The sequence below is a fragment of the Enhydra lutris genome, unplaced genomic scaffold, assembly GCF_002288905.1.
Source record: "Enhydra lutris kenyoni isolate GAN:26980312 unplaced genomic scaffold, ASM228890v2 scaffoldscaffold12, whole genome shotgun sequence".
Classification (NCBI taxonomy): Eukaryota; Metazoa; Chordata; class Mammalia; order Carnivora; family Mustelidae; genus Enhydra; species Enhydra lutris.
The window spans coordinates 43,019,819-43,034,393 of NW_019154096.1; positions in this window are offsets into that span (position 1 = coordinate 43,019,819).

The following is a 14,575-nucleotide window of genomic DNA, read 5'->3' on the forward strand; positions in this document are numbered from 1 at the left end:
GGCCAGTGCATGTTCACCCTGGGGTGATCCTGCTTTTAGGGGGGCTCTTGCCATGTCTCTTTCCTTGATCTCTCTGTTAAGCTATCTGCCTGTTTCGGTATTACATCAATATGTTAGGCTCCACTAATTACTGGCTAATTGCAGTATTTTTTTTTTTTTTACAGTGCCCTGGGGCATCAATTGCTCATTGGTCTGGTCCAAATAAATTCAGGCAAGGGTAGTTTCAGAAGCCATTTTGAGTAGGTGGGCTGTTAGCTGTCTTTTTTCCTGGTTGTGTCGAGTGAATTAGCTAGCCTATGGTTTAGTTTGTTGCTCTTAATTAAGGGGAACTATTGTTTTATTTTTTTATTTTTTTTATTTTTTTTAATTTATTTGACAGCAGGAGGGATCACAATTAGGAAGAGAGGCAGACAGAGAGAGGAGGAAAGCAGGCTCCCCGCTGGGCAGGAAGCCCGACATGGGGCTCGATCCCAGGACCCTGAGATCATGACCCGAGCCGAAGGCAGAGGCTTAACCCACTGAGCCACCCAGGTGCCCTGGAACTATTGTTTTTAAGAGTGTCCATAGACTTGAACTTTTCTGCACTCCATTTTAAATAAAGTCAATTCCTTTGGGGAGAGCTTCAAAACTCTCTTTTCTAAATGGCTGCCTCTCTCCCAGGTGATATCTGTGATCCACTATTTAGGGAGCTGGGTGGGTGTGGTAGCCTCTGGTCTCCTCAGCTTGCTTTCCCCGGTGCAAATCTCTGTCCTACCAATAAGCTGGGGCAGAAGTAGTCAGGTGTAGAACCTCTGTCTCTAGGTTGAGCACAGGAGCCCATGACCTCTTGGCCTCACTCACCAGTAATATAGACCCCTCAGCTTGGAGTTGGAGATGAGAAGTGCTGGTCACCTGCTTCTCCTGGTGAAAAACAGTGATCCTTTGTGTAACAAAAACACTCCCCGGGGGCGCCTGGGTGGCTCAGTGGGTTAGGGCCTCTGCCTTCGGCTCAGGTCATGATCCCAGAGTCCTGGGATCGAGCCCCGCATCGGGCTCTCTGCTCCGCGGGGAGCCTGCTTCCTCCTCTCTCTTTGCCTACTTGTGATCTCTGTCTGTCAAATAAATAAATAAAATCTTAAAAAAAAAAAACAAACAGCACTCCCGAAACACTTGGCTGGCTCATTCAGTAGAGCTTGTGAATCTTGATCTCAGAGTTGTGAGTTCAAGCCCCATACTGGATATAGAGATTCCTTAAAAATAAAATCTTAAAAAAAGAAAAAGGAAAAACATTCCTGTGTTTCTCTTTGATTCTCATACTGCTATAACACTCACAACACTTTTGACACCAGATGTGTGTGTTTTCCACCCATGATGCAATTCTGCAACGCCAGCCGAAGACACTACCTGGAATGTCAGATCCCACAGTCTGCGGATTCACTCCCGCAGAACTGCTCCATTTCAGATGCCAGCTGTGAGTTCCAGATTGTCGTCTGTACTTATGATTGACTAGCTATAAACTGGGGTTCCTATGACCCCTCTTGGGGGCTGATAATTTGCTAGAGTGGCTCACAGAACTCAGGGGAATACTTACTTATGTTTGCCAGTTTGTTATAGAGGGCGTAATAAAGAACATGAATGAATAGTCAGATGAAGGTATACGTAGGATGAGGTCTAGAAAAGTCCCGAGAGCCGGAGCTTCTGTCCTCGTGGAGTTGGAGTGTGTCACCCGCCTGACATATAGGTCTGTTCACCAACCCAGAAACTCCGAATCCCATATTTTGGTTATTTTATGGAGGCTTCATTACATACATGGAGGCCTGATCTATCCTTAACTCAGTCTTCAGTCCCTTTGAGGATAGGGGATGGGGTTGAAAATTTCAAATTTCTGATCATGGCTTGGTCTTTCTGGTGACTAGCTCCCATCCTGAAGCTACCCAGAAGCCCACCAAGAGTTGCCTCATTAGAATTAAAGACACTCCTGGGGTGCCTGGGTGGCTCAGTGGGTTAAGGCTCTGCCTTCAGCTCAGGTCATGATCTCAGGGTCCTGGGAGTGAGCCCTGCATCAGGCTCTCTGCTCGGCAGGGAGCCTGCTTCCCCCTCTCTCTCTGCCTGCCTGTCTGCCTACTTGTGCTCTCTCTCTCTGTCAAATAAATAAATAAAATCTTAGGGAAAAAAAAAAAAAAGAATTAAAGACACTCCTATCACCCTGAAGCTTGCCTTACACCTAAGGGATTTAGGAGTTCTATCAGGAACTGGGGTCAAAGACCAAATATTAGAACAAAAGATGCTCCACTGCTCTTATCACTTAGGAAATTACAAGGGATTTAGGAGCTCTGTGCCAGAAGCTGGGGGAAATATCAATATGCAGATGGTTTGTTATTTTATACCTTTGGTTGGGGGCTGAGGGAAGAGGGATCCTTGTCTTCTTGGCTACATCTGCCCAGATTAGAGCTTTTGTCAAACTGAGCTGGGGAGAGGAGAAGAGGGAAGGAACAGGATGTGGTTCAAATCCCAGACTCTCACTGTTCTTACTGGATTTTAGTAGATTTTCTTGAATAAATGTTTCTTCATTTATTGACTACCTTTAAGAGAATTTCCAGAGACTTTAAGTGGTATAGTTTTTATTTTTTTATTTTATTATTTTAAAAGATTTTATTTATTTATTTGACACAGAGAGAGATACAGTGAGAGAGGGAACACAAGCAGAGGGAATGGGAGAGGGAGAAGCAGGCTTCCCGCCGAGCAGGGAGCATGATGCAGGGCTCAATCCCAGGACCCTGGGATCACGACCTGAGCTGAGGGCAGACCCTTAATGACTGAGCCACCCAGGCCCACCTTTCAAAGCTTACTGTACATCTCACTTTCCACTGCCTTGTCCTTTTCTTTGGGACGATTCCTTCTTTCCTTCCTCCCTTCCTCCCTCCCTCCCCTCCCCTCCTTCCTTCCTTCCTTCCTTCCTTCCTTCCTTCCTTCCTTCTTCCTTTCCTTCCTTTCTACCTGGGGAAGAGGTCCCAGGGCAGGTTAGAAAGGCCATAGATTATCTTGGAGCCAAGGGCAGCCCCTGCAGAGGGAGGTCCACAGGGATAGGCCCCGGGTAGCCTGGCCTCGTAGCTGGCAAGGGGGGCCGGCAGCTGAAGGAAACTTTGTCCTGCAAGTGCCTGATGTAAGCTTTGAGTGCCCAGGCACCCATTTCAGAGGCATGCATCTGGATAAACAGACTGCCAGCTATGTCACAGAGCTCTGAGCCACACACCTAGCTAAGGAGCCGGGCCTGCACCACCCAGAAGTTCCCCTCTTACAAATCCCTGGGTGAACTGGGATTTGTCAACCAGGGATGGCTAGAGTGAGTCCATTTTTCCCTTCCTGCCCCAGGTCCTGGTCTTTTGTTTTCAGTTTGCTGACACAGAGTGAACCTCTGCAGCCCTGAGCATCCTGGGGCACCGAGGAGAGGCAGGTGGCCGAGTGCGACCTCAGAGTGAGGCCTGCCTTGCTGTCCCGCTGTGGGGCAGCACAAGGACCATGAGGAAAGATTTTGGTTGGGCACATTCCCTTCCCTGACCCTTTCAAGAAATTCTATTTATTTCTTTCTTTTTGTTTTTAAGGTTTTATTTATTTATTTGACAGAGAGAGTGAGACAGTGAGAGAGGGAACTCAAGCAGGAGGTGTGGGTGAGGGAGAAGCAGGCTCCCTACTCAGCAGGGAACCTGAAGTGGGTCTCGATCCCAGGATGCTGGGATCATGACCCCAGCCAAAGGCAGATACTTAAGGACTGAGCCACCCAGGCTCCTGCAGAAATTCTATTTCTTCTTCAATTTCCCCTTCCCAGGAAAGCCTTCTGACGTCTGTTATTTGATCTGGCTTACCTCCTCCCGCTTCCCCAGGAGCCCTTCTCCAAACTCTGCCCTCCACCTTCTGCTGCAGCTGGTTGGCTTCCTCTGTGTCCCTCACCCAAACCTGTGAGCCGCTAGGAGAGGAGCTGGGCCTCACCTGTCCACAGGCATCTTGGAGCCCTGGGCCCAGCAGCCCTGTGTTCACAAATGTCGGCTCGGAGCCTAATCACTAGTGCCACGGGAGCCAAGGAGCCCATGTACAGTGAGCAGTGGGGTGGACTTCTCCATCAGCAAGGGTAGGGGGGGAGACTCCCAGAGAGAACACCAGGGGTGTTCACTGTGCAGAGGCCGTGTCCATCTGGGACACATGGGTTGTGAGCCTGTCACCAGAGAGAAGTTCGGCCAGGAATAAAGATTCAGAGGCTGATTTCCTGTTCCTGGCCTGATGCTGTGTCCAGGGACTCAGTGGGCAAACCTGACCTGTCCTGAGCCTGATCCTGAGGCTGGGAGGCTGCTGCTGGCTAGCCCTTCTGCTAGGGCTGCGGGGGCAAGGAAGCACCCATGAACCGCCTGTGGTTTGCGGCCAGAAGAGTTGATGGGATCAACCGCAGGTCCCCCGCCAAGATGTCTTACTCTGGAGACCCGGGGACATCTAACAAATCTGGGCTTGTCACATTGTTTTCCATGTATTTGAAAACCAAAATTGTAATTTATTTGTTTTTAAAAACATTTTATTTATTTATTTGAGAGAGAGCAAGAGCACAAGCAGGGAGAGGGAGAAGCAGGCTCCCCGCTGGCATCTAACAAACCTGGGCTTGTCACATTGTTTTCCATGTATTTGAAAACCAAAATTGTAATTTATTTGTTTTTAAAAACTCAGGTCATGATCCCAGAGTCCTGGGATCGAGCCCCGCATCGGGCTCTCTGCTCCGCGGGGAGCCTGCTTCCTCCTCTCTCTTTGCCTACTTGTGATCTCTGTCTGTCAAATAAATAAATAAAATCTTAAAAAAAAAAAACAAACAGCACTCCCGAAACACTTGGCTGGCTCATTCAGTAGAGCTTGTGAATCTTGATCTCAGAGTTGTGAGTTCAAGCCCCATACTGGATATAGAGATTCCTTAAAAATAAAATCTTAAAAAAAGAAAAAGGAAAAACATTCCTGTGTTTCTCTTTGATTCTCATACTGCTATAACACTCACAACACTTTTGACACCAGATGTGTGTGTTTTCCACCCATGATGCAATTCTGCAACGCCAGCCGAAGACACTACCTGGAATGTCAGATCCCACAGTCTGCGGATTCACTCCCGCAGAACTGCTCCATTTCAGATGCCAGCTGTGAGTTCCAGATTGTCGTCTGTACTTATGATTGACTAGCTATAAACTGGGGTTCCTATGACCCCTCTTGGGGGCTGATAATTTGCTAGAGTGGCTCACAGAACTCAGGGGAATACTTACTTATGTTTGCCAGTTTGTTATAGAGGGCGTAATAAAGAACATGAATGAATAGTCAGATGAAGGTATACGTAGGATGAGGTCTAGAAAAGTCCCGAGAGCCGGAGCTTCTGTCCTCGTGGAGTTGGAGTGTGTCACCCGCCTGACATATAGGTCTGTTCACCAACCCAGAAACTCCGAATCCCATATTTTGGTTATTTTATGGAGGCTTCATTACATACATGGAGGCCTGATCTATCCTTAACTCAGTCTTCAGTCCCTTTGAGGATAGGGGATGGGGTTGAAAATTTCAAATTTCTGATCATGGCTTGGTCTTTCTGGTGACTAGCTCCCATCCTGAAGCTACCCAGAAGCCCACCAAGAGTTGCCTCATTAGAATTAAAGACACTCCTGGGGTGCCTGGGTGGCTCAGTGGGTTAAGGCTCTGCCTTCAGCTCAGGTCATGATCTCAGGGTCCTGGGAGTGAGCCCTGCATCAGGCTCTCTGCTCGGCAGGGAGCCTGCTTCCCCCTCTCTCTCTGCCTGCCTGTCTGCCTACTTGTGCTCTCTCTCTCTGTCAAATAAATAAATAAAATCTTAGGGAAAAAAAAAAAAAAAGAATTAAAGACACTCCTATCACCCTGAAGCTTGCCTTACACCTAAGGGATTTAGGAGTTCTATCAGGAACTGGGGTCAAAGACCAAATATTAGAACAAAAGATGCTCCACTGCTCTTATCACTTAGGAAATTACAAGGGATTTAGGAGCTCTGTGCCAGAAGCTGGGGGAAATATCAATATGCAGATGGTTTGTTATTTTATACCTTTGGTTGGGGGCTGAGGGAAGAGGGATCCTTGTCTTCTTGGCTACATCTGCCCAGATTAGAGCTTTTGTCAAACTGAGCTGGGGAGAGGAGAAGAGGGAAGGAACAGGATGTGGTTCAAATCCCAGACTCTCACTGTTCTTACTGGATTTTAGTAGATTTTCTTGAATAAATGTTTCTTCATTTATTGACTACCTTTAAGAGAATTTCCAGAGACTTTAAGTGGTATAGTTTTTATTTTTTTATTTTATTATTTTAAAAGATTTTATTTATTTATTTGACACAGAGAGAGATACAGTGAGAGAGGGAACACAAGCAGAGGGAATGGGAGAGGGAGAAGCAGGCTTCCCGCCGAGCAGGGAGCATGATGCAGGGCTCAATCCCAGGACCCTGGGATCACGACCTGAGCTGAGGGCAGACCCTTAATGACTGAGCCACCCAGGCCCACCTTTCAAAGCTTACTGTACATCTCACTTTCCACTGCCTTGTCCTTTTCTTTGGGACGATTCCTTCTTTCCTTCCTCCCTTCCTCCCTCCCTCCCCTCCCCTCCTTCCTTCCTTCCTTCCTTCCTTCCTTCCTTCCTTCCTTCTTCCTTTCCTTCCTTTCTACCTGGGGAAGAGGTCCCAGGGCAGGTTAGAAAGGCCATAGATTATCTTGGAGCCAAGGGCAGCCCCTGCAGAGGGAGGTCCACAGGGATAGGCCCCGGGTAGCCTGGCCTCGTAGCTGGCAAGGGGGGCCGGCAGCTGAAGGAAACTTTGTCCTGCAAGTGCCTGATGTAAGCTTTGAGTGCCCAGGCACCCATTTCAGAGGCATGCATCTGGATAAACAGACTGCCAGCTATGTCACAGAGCTCTGAGCCACACACCTAGCTAAGGAGCCGGGCCTGCACCACCCAGAAGTTCCCCTCTTACAAATCCCTGGGTGAACTGGGATTTGTCAACCAGGGATGGCTAGAGTGAGTCCATTTTTCCCTTCCTGCCCCAGGTCCTGGTCTTTTGTTTTCAGTTTGCTGACACAGAGTGAACCTCTGCAGCCCTGAGCATCCTGGGGCACCGAGGAGAGGCAGGTGGCCGAGTGCGACCTCAGAGTGAGGCCTGCCTTGCTGTCCCGCTGTGGGGCAGCACAAGGACCATGAGGAAAGATTTTGGTTGGGCACATTCCCTTCCCTGACCCTTTCAAGAAATTCTATTTATTTCTTTCTTTTTGTTTTTAAGGTTTTATTTATTTATTTGACAGAGAGAGTGAGACAGTGAGAGAGGGAACTCAAGCAGGAGGTGTGGGTGAGGGAGAAGCAGGCTCCCTACTCAGCAGGGAACCTGAAGTGGGTCTCGATCCCAGGATGCTGGGATCATGACCCCAGCCAAAGGCAGATACTTAAGGACTGAGCCACCCAGGCTCCTGCAGAAATTCTATTTCTTCTTCAATTTCCCCTTCCCAGGAAAGCCTTCTGACGTCTATTATTTGATCTGGCTTACCTCCTCCCGCTTCCCCAGGAGCCCTTCTCCAAACTCTGCCCTCCACCTTCTGCTGCAGCTGGTTGGCTTCCTCTGTGTCCCTCACCCAAACCTGTGAGCCGCTAGGAGAGGAGCTGGGCCTCACCTGTCCACAGGCATCTTGGAGCCCTGGGCCCAGCAGCCCTGTGTTCACAAATGTCGGCTCGGAGCCTAATCACTAGTGCCACGGGAGCCAAGGAGCCCATGTACAGTGAGCAGTGGGGTGGACTTCTCCATCAGCAAGGGTAGGGGGGAGACTCCCAGAGAGAACACCAGGGGTGTTCACTGTGCAGAGGCCGTGTCCATCTGGGACACATGGGTTGTGAGCCTGTCACCAGAGAGAAGTTCGGCCAGGAATAAAGATTCAGAGGCTGATTTCCTGTTCCTGGCCTGATGCTGTGTCCAGGGACTCAGTGGGCAAACCTGACCTGTCCTGAGCCTGATCCTGAGGCTGGGAGGCTGCTGCTGGCTAGCCCTTCTGCTAGGGCTGCGGGGGCAAGGAAGCACCCATGAACCGCCTGTGGTTTGCGGCCAGAAGAGTTGATGGGATCAACCGCAGGTCCCCCGCCAAGATGTCTTACTCTGGAGACCCGGGGACATCTAACAAATCTGGGCTTGTCACATTGTTTTCCATGTATTTGAAAACCAAAATTGTAATTTATTTGTTTTTAAAAACATTTTATTTATTTATTTGAGAGAGAGCAAGAGCACAAGCAGGGAGAGGGAGAAGCAGGCTCCCCGCTGGCATCTAACAAACCTGGGCTTGTCACATTGTTTTCCATGTATTTGAAAACCAAAATTGTAATTTATTTGTTTTTAAAAATTATTTTACTTGTTTATTTGAGAGGGAGCAAGAGCACAAGCAGGCAGAGGGAGAAGCAGGCTCCCCATTGATCTGGGAGCCCAGGGCAGGGCTTGATCCCAGGACCCTGGCATCATGACCTGAGCCAAAGGCAGATGCTTAAGCAACTGAGCCACCCAGGCATCCCCAAAATTGTAATTTAAAAAATGAATAGCAAAGACAGAGTGCAGTGAGCGAGCAGAAGTCTGGGAGTCTCTCCAGGCACAAGGGGATCTTCCTGCGGTTTATGGTGTGGTTATCCCAAGGTGAGCCTGAAGCTCTGACATCCAGAAGGAGCCAGAGGCTTGACGTCAGGTCCCTAGCATCCAGGCCAGGACTTCAGGTGCTGCTCACCCTATCTGAAGAAATGAGAGAAGGAAGAAGACCTGTACTGTCCCCGCACAGGCCCAGTCCCCAGTCCTCCTGCGGTCTGTTCAATATAAAAGAATAATTCAAGCTAAGGTAGGGCTGACAGAACTGAGAAGAGTGTTAATGGGGAACCGATAAATAATCATCTAGTCCAGGCTGGCAGGACAGCTCTTATTTCTCTAGGGCGTTGGGTTGGGATATTTGGAGGCTGGGGCGTGTGCAGGGGGAGGGTGCTACCCCTGCCCGGCCCTCCCAGTGCTCCGGCAGGAGGTTGTCTGTGCTCCCACCAGCTCCTGTCCTGCCTACTTCTGCTCTCAGTGCCTCTGTCACTGATAGCACTTCAGAGGGTTCTGTGTCTACACGCAAGGTTACAAATGTAGTCCCATCACCTGTGGGTGCTGAACTTGCCTGCTGCCGCCTGCAAGGTGAGCTGTGGGAGGAACTGGGAAGTTCCTTCTGACATCAGGTCTCTGTCTGCTGGCAGCCACATCTCCACCAAGGAGCTTGGCCCCAAGGGGTGGCATCTCTTTTTGAAGCCCCTTCCCCCTGCCTTCTCCCCAGGCAAGTACCTGGTCTGCTTTCTGCTAGTATAGATGAGTTTGCATTTTCTAGAATTTTCTGTAGATAAAAATCATGCAATAGATACTCATTCGTCCGGCTTCTTCCCATCAGCTTAATTACTTTGAGTTTCATCGATGACCACGTCAAAATTTCGCTCTTCTTATTGCTGGGTAAGTGCTTCATTTTGTGGATGTGCTGTAATTTGTTTATCCATTCTCAAACTGATGGATGCTTTAGGTTGTTTCTCGTTTTTGGCTATTACAGATTAAGCTCCTATGAACATTAGTAAGTCTTTGTGTGGGCATATATTTTCATGAAACTTGGGTAAATAGCTAGGAGTGGAACGACAGAGTCGAATGAAATTTGTATGTTTAAATTTGTAAAAACCTGCTAAACCTTCTTCCGAAGGAGTTGCACCATTTTACATTCCACCAGCAGCGTAGAAAGTTCTGGTGTCTCCACATTCTTGCCAACACTGGTACGGTCAATCTTTTTGATCGTAGCCGTCCTAGTGGGTGTGTAGTAGTATCTCTCTGTGGTTTTAATTTATACTTCCTTAATGACCAATGATATTGGGCATCTTTTCATGTGCTTATTTGCCATTGGTTTATCTTCTTTGCTGGAGTGGTTATTCATATTTTTAACCCATTTTTTAAAAAACAGGAACAAAATACTGTGCAAGTAAGTGCTCATAGCCTTCCCCTTCCTCTGTCTTCTGAGGAGGTGTTGATGTCTTTGCTGCTCATTAAGGGTAGAGATGAGAAGAAGGGGCATGGGTCTAGAATGATCTATTTAGAACAGACCTGGGAGTGCTGGGGTAGGGGGAATTAAAGAATTCTTTTGGAGGGGTGTGGGAGGAGAGGAGGAGAAGGCTGGGAGCTAAGGGGGAGAGAGGCATTTATGGCAGAGAGGAGGTGTGGGGAGCTAGGGGATCTGCTGGAAGGAATCTCTCCTCAGTGTCCCCTCCAGAAAAGCCTAAGGTCTTCATGTCTGCTCAAAGCTTTTGGAATTGGGTCAGTGTTACTTTTGGCTGTGTCACTACGCGAAGATGATGGGGGCGGGGGTGGGGAGTGGTTTTATTTGAGTGTTACATAAACACTGAACAGTTGTAGTTTTATTCTTGGTGTTGGCCTTAGCAACAGAAGGACAGCGATGGAGAGGAGCAGGGTGGGGAAGCATTTAAAAAAATTATATATATTAAAACATTTTTATTTTGCAGTAATTATAGATCCATGACAAGTTGCAGAAAAATGTACAAGGAGGTGTCATGTACCCTTCACCCAGTTGTCCCCAAAGGTAACATCTTCCCTAACTACAGTACAATACGAAACTAGGAAATTGACAGTGCTTATTCAAATTTTACTAGTTTTACCTGCACTCATGTGTGTGTGCGCATGTGTGAGTGTGTGAATGTGAATAGTTCTGTGCAGTTTTTATCACAGAGGTCGGTTCATGTAACTGGCCCTGTGCTTAAGATCCAGAACAATTATGTCACCTCAAGACTCCCTTGGGCTGTCCTTTACTGACCTCCACCCCCCTCTCTCCCTCTCCTCTACTCCTAACTCTCAGCAGCCACTGATCTAATTTCCATCCTTACCATTTCATCATTTGAAAAATGTTATATAAACAAAATCATACAGTATGTTGCCTTTCGAGATTGGATCAGTGTTACTTTTCTCACTCAACATGATGCACTTGAGATTTACCTGAGCTGTTGAACTTATCAGTACGCTGTTCCATTTTATTGCTACTTCCCGGTGTGGATGTACCACAGTTTGTTTAACCACTCACCCACTGAAGGATATTTCCCCCCCCACCAGTTTTTAGCAATTGGGAATAATGCTGCTATAAACATTTGTGATCAGATTTCGGAGTGAACGTAAGTTTTCATTTCTCTGTGACAGATGTCCAAGAGTGTGATTGCTGGGTTGTGTGGTGAGTGTATATTTAGTTTTATAGGAAACTACCGAATTATTTCCCAGAATGGTTGTACCAGTTTACATTCCCACCAGCAATGTATGCATGATCTAGTTTCTCTGTGTCCTTGCCAGCATTTGGTGTTGTCACTATTTTTTATTTTCATCATTCTGATAGGTATGTAGTAATATCTGATTGTGGTTTCAATTTGCATTTCCCTAGTGGCTAATGATATTTAATATCCTTTCATGAGCTTATTTGCCAACGTGTATCTTCTTGGTGAAATGTACGTTCATGTCTTTTGCTCATTCACTGACTGGATCTTTTAAAAAATTGGGTTGTTTCTCTCCTCATTGAGTTATAAGAGTTCTTTATATATTCCAGATTCAAGTCCTTTGTCAGATATATATTTTTGCAAACATTTTCTCCATGTTTATAGCTTCCCTTTCCATTTTCATAGCAGCGTCTTGTGTCTTTTGAAGAACAAAAGTTTTAATTTTGATGAACTCTACTGGTTTTTGTTTTGTTATGGATGATGTCATTTGTATTTTATTTAAGCAGTCCTTGCCACACCAAAGGTCACTAAGATTTTCTCTTCTGTTTTCTTCCAGAAGTTTGTGCTAATTACACATAGTTATCTTCAGTGTTCAATTGCTGAGATGACCTACAGGACTCATACAGTTTAGACTCATACTTATTACGGGAATTGCTGTCCCGGCAGAAGGAGGATATGCACGCCAGGGGTCTGAGATCCCAGGGGTAGCCTTCTTTGAACTTCTACCATTCAGTTACTCAGGACACACTTTTATTTTGGGTACTGTGTGTGTGAAGCCCCTCAGTATTGGAAGCCTACATCTGCTTGTGGTAGGGTCTTATATTGAGCTGGTCCTAGAGGCACATAACAGCTATGTGACCAGCCTTAACTTCTGACATCCCCCAGGCCTCATTAAGACTGGGTACAATAACAAATTCAGTGATTACTGAACAGTGTTGACAGGTTGGTGGTCCTGCTCTGAAACAACTCTATTATCCATGGGCTTTTTAAAAAAAAGTATTTTATTTGTTTATTCATGAGAGACAGAGAGAGAGAAGCAGAGGCAGAGAGAGAAACAGGCTCCCCATGGAGCAGGAATCCTGATGTGGGGCTCGATCCCAGGACCCTGGGATCATGACCTGAGCTGAAGGCAGATGCTTAACCCACTGAAGCTACCCAGGTGCTCCATTACCCGTGGTTTAGAACATCATTTATCTTTAGTTAATATTGTCCACAGTGTTGGCCAAGGGTCAATACCTTGAGATGATTGTGTAGTTAACCCAGATCTGCTGAAGCTGACCCGTGCTATACAAATATTATAGTTTTAGATTGTACATTTGGGTTTATGATCCATTTTGAGTTAATCTAGTTGATTTATATGTGTTGACCTTGTGCCTTCTAACCTGTTAAGCTGGTCAGTGAAGATCTTAGGGGCCTAGTGGTTTGCAGCATGCTTAGATATTCTCTCCAAATGAAAAGGCAAATGATTATATCTCATACTTGCCTCCAATAAGAATGAAGCACAATGTTGAGTAGGCTTCTTTGGGTCTGAGGTTGGTGGATTCCATGGGTGGGAATGTTGCTGTGGCCCATTTACTGAATGACATGGTGGGCTATTGGTGTAGACTGGATAGGGCTCTGGAGTGAGTCAGGCTGTGCCATGGGCAGCCCTGCCCCATGCACCACATAGTCTGGTAGACTCACTGTATTTGTATTACCTGCATTAGGAAAAGATGCTCTCTGGAACTTATGGCAAGTCCCCGAGAGAATCACAATGTTGATGTTGACCTTTAGGGTTCTGGATCAAGGCCATCTCATCTGTAATTGAGAATGATATATGTAACATCTGAAAAACCCAACCCCAGGGTTCTGGATCAAGGCCATCTCATCTGTAATTGAGAATGATATATGTAACATCTGAAAAACCCAACCCAACCCAACTGCCCCTAGTGTGCTTTTGGACCTTGATGAAGACAGAACCCATCAAGACAGTTCAAATGACTCTACAGCCAGAGGTGCCCATCTTGAGTTGGGGGTCTGCCAGACCCACCAAGGGATCAGGTCAGTGGGCCCACTGCTACCATATTACATAGTAATATGGTGCTCACCCCACGTAGGGCACATGGCTGACAGGCCAGGTGACACAAGTCAGCTGCACAAGCAGGTGGTCCAGACCCCATGTGATCCACGAATGTTGCATTAGGGCCTCTCAGCTTATACCTGGGGCTGTGTAGAGGGTCCCTTGTGAAGAGCTTATGCAGGAGGGGGGAAAGGGGTCAAACGTGAGCCATGAATAGGTAGGTTGAGCTAAGCTAAAAATGCTGCTTATATGACAGCCTCATAGGAGATGGCTGTGAAAAACGGGTGGGGGAACCCTCCTGATGGGCAGGAATTCAGACAGTGCAACTGGTTCTTCACTTTGTGTGGAAAGAAGTGGACTGAGCTTGGAATATATATGAGCTCAGGGCAGTGACTAATGGCTTGGCTAGTTAAGCGTCAATCTAGAAGGAGAAAGATTGCAGGATGTGGTTGACAGAAAATTGCACCCCCATCCTCCAAGGATATGCTCATGTTCTATTCCTAGAACCTTTGGGAAAAGGGTCTTTGCATATGTAATTCATTTAAGTATTTTGAGATAAGAGCAGCTGGGTGATCTGGGTGCATCCTAAATGCCACCACAATTATCCTTATACTAGCAGCAGAGGGAGAGGAGACACACAGAAGAGACCATGTTGGGGCCATCCAGGTGGCTCAGTCATTAAGCGCCTGCCCTCAGCTCAGGTCATGGTCCCAGAGTCCTGGGACTGAGCCCTGCATTGGGCTTCCTGCTCAGCAGGGAGACTGCTTCTCTCCTGCCCACCCTACGCCACTCATTCTTATGTACGTGCTTTCTCTCTCTCAAATAAATAAATAAAATCTTTGGAGAAAAAAAGAAGAAGAGAAGTCCATGTGGTGGTGGAAGCAGAGATTGGAGTGATGTAGCCCCAAGCCATGAACACTAGTGCACTGTGAGCTGGACAAGGCAAGGAGCCAGTTCTCTGCTAGAGCCTCTGGAGGGAGCACAGCCCTGCTGAGGATACACCGATTGTAGTCTTCTGGCCCCCAGAATTTTGAGAAAATAAGTTTCTGTTTTCTTAAGTCATGAATTTGCTATGGTGGTCCTAGGAAACTGCCAGACAAGGTGAGGACCTGTGGAACTGGGCATGTAAAGGTCCAAGTGTTGCATATGCCCATGGAGGAAGAATTTACTAGGCCTGTATACAGCATGGCTTGCCCACTGGCATCAACTAGGATG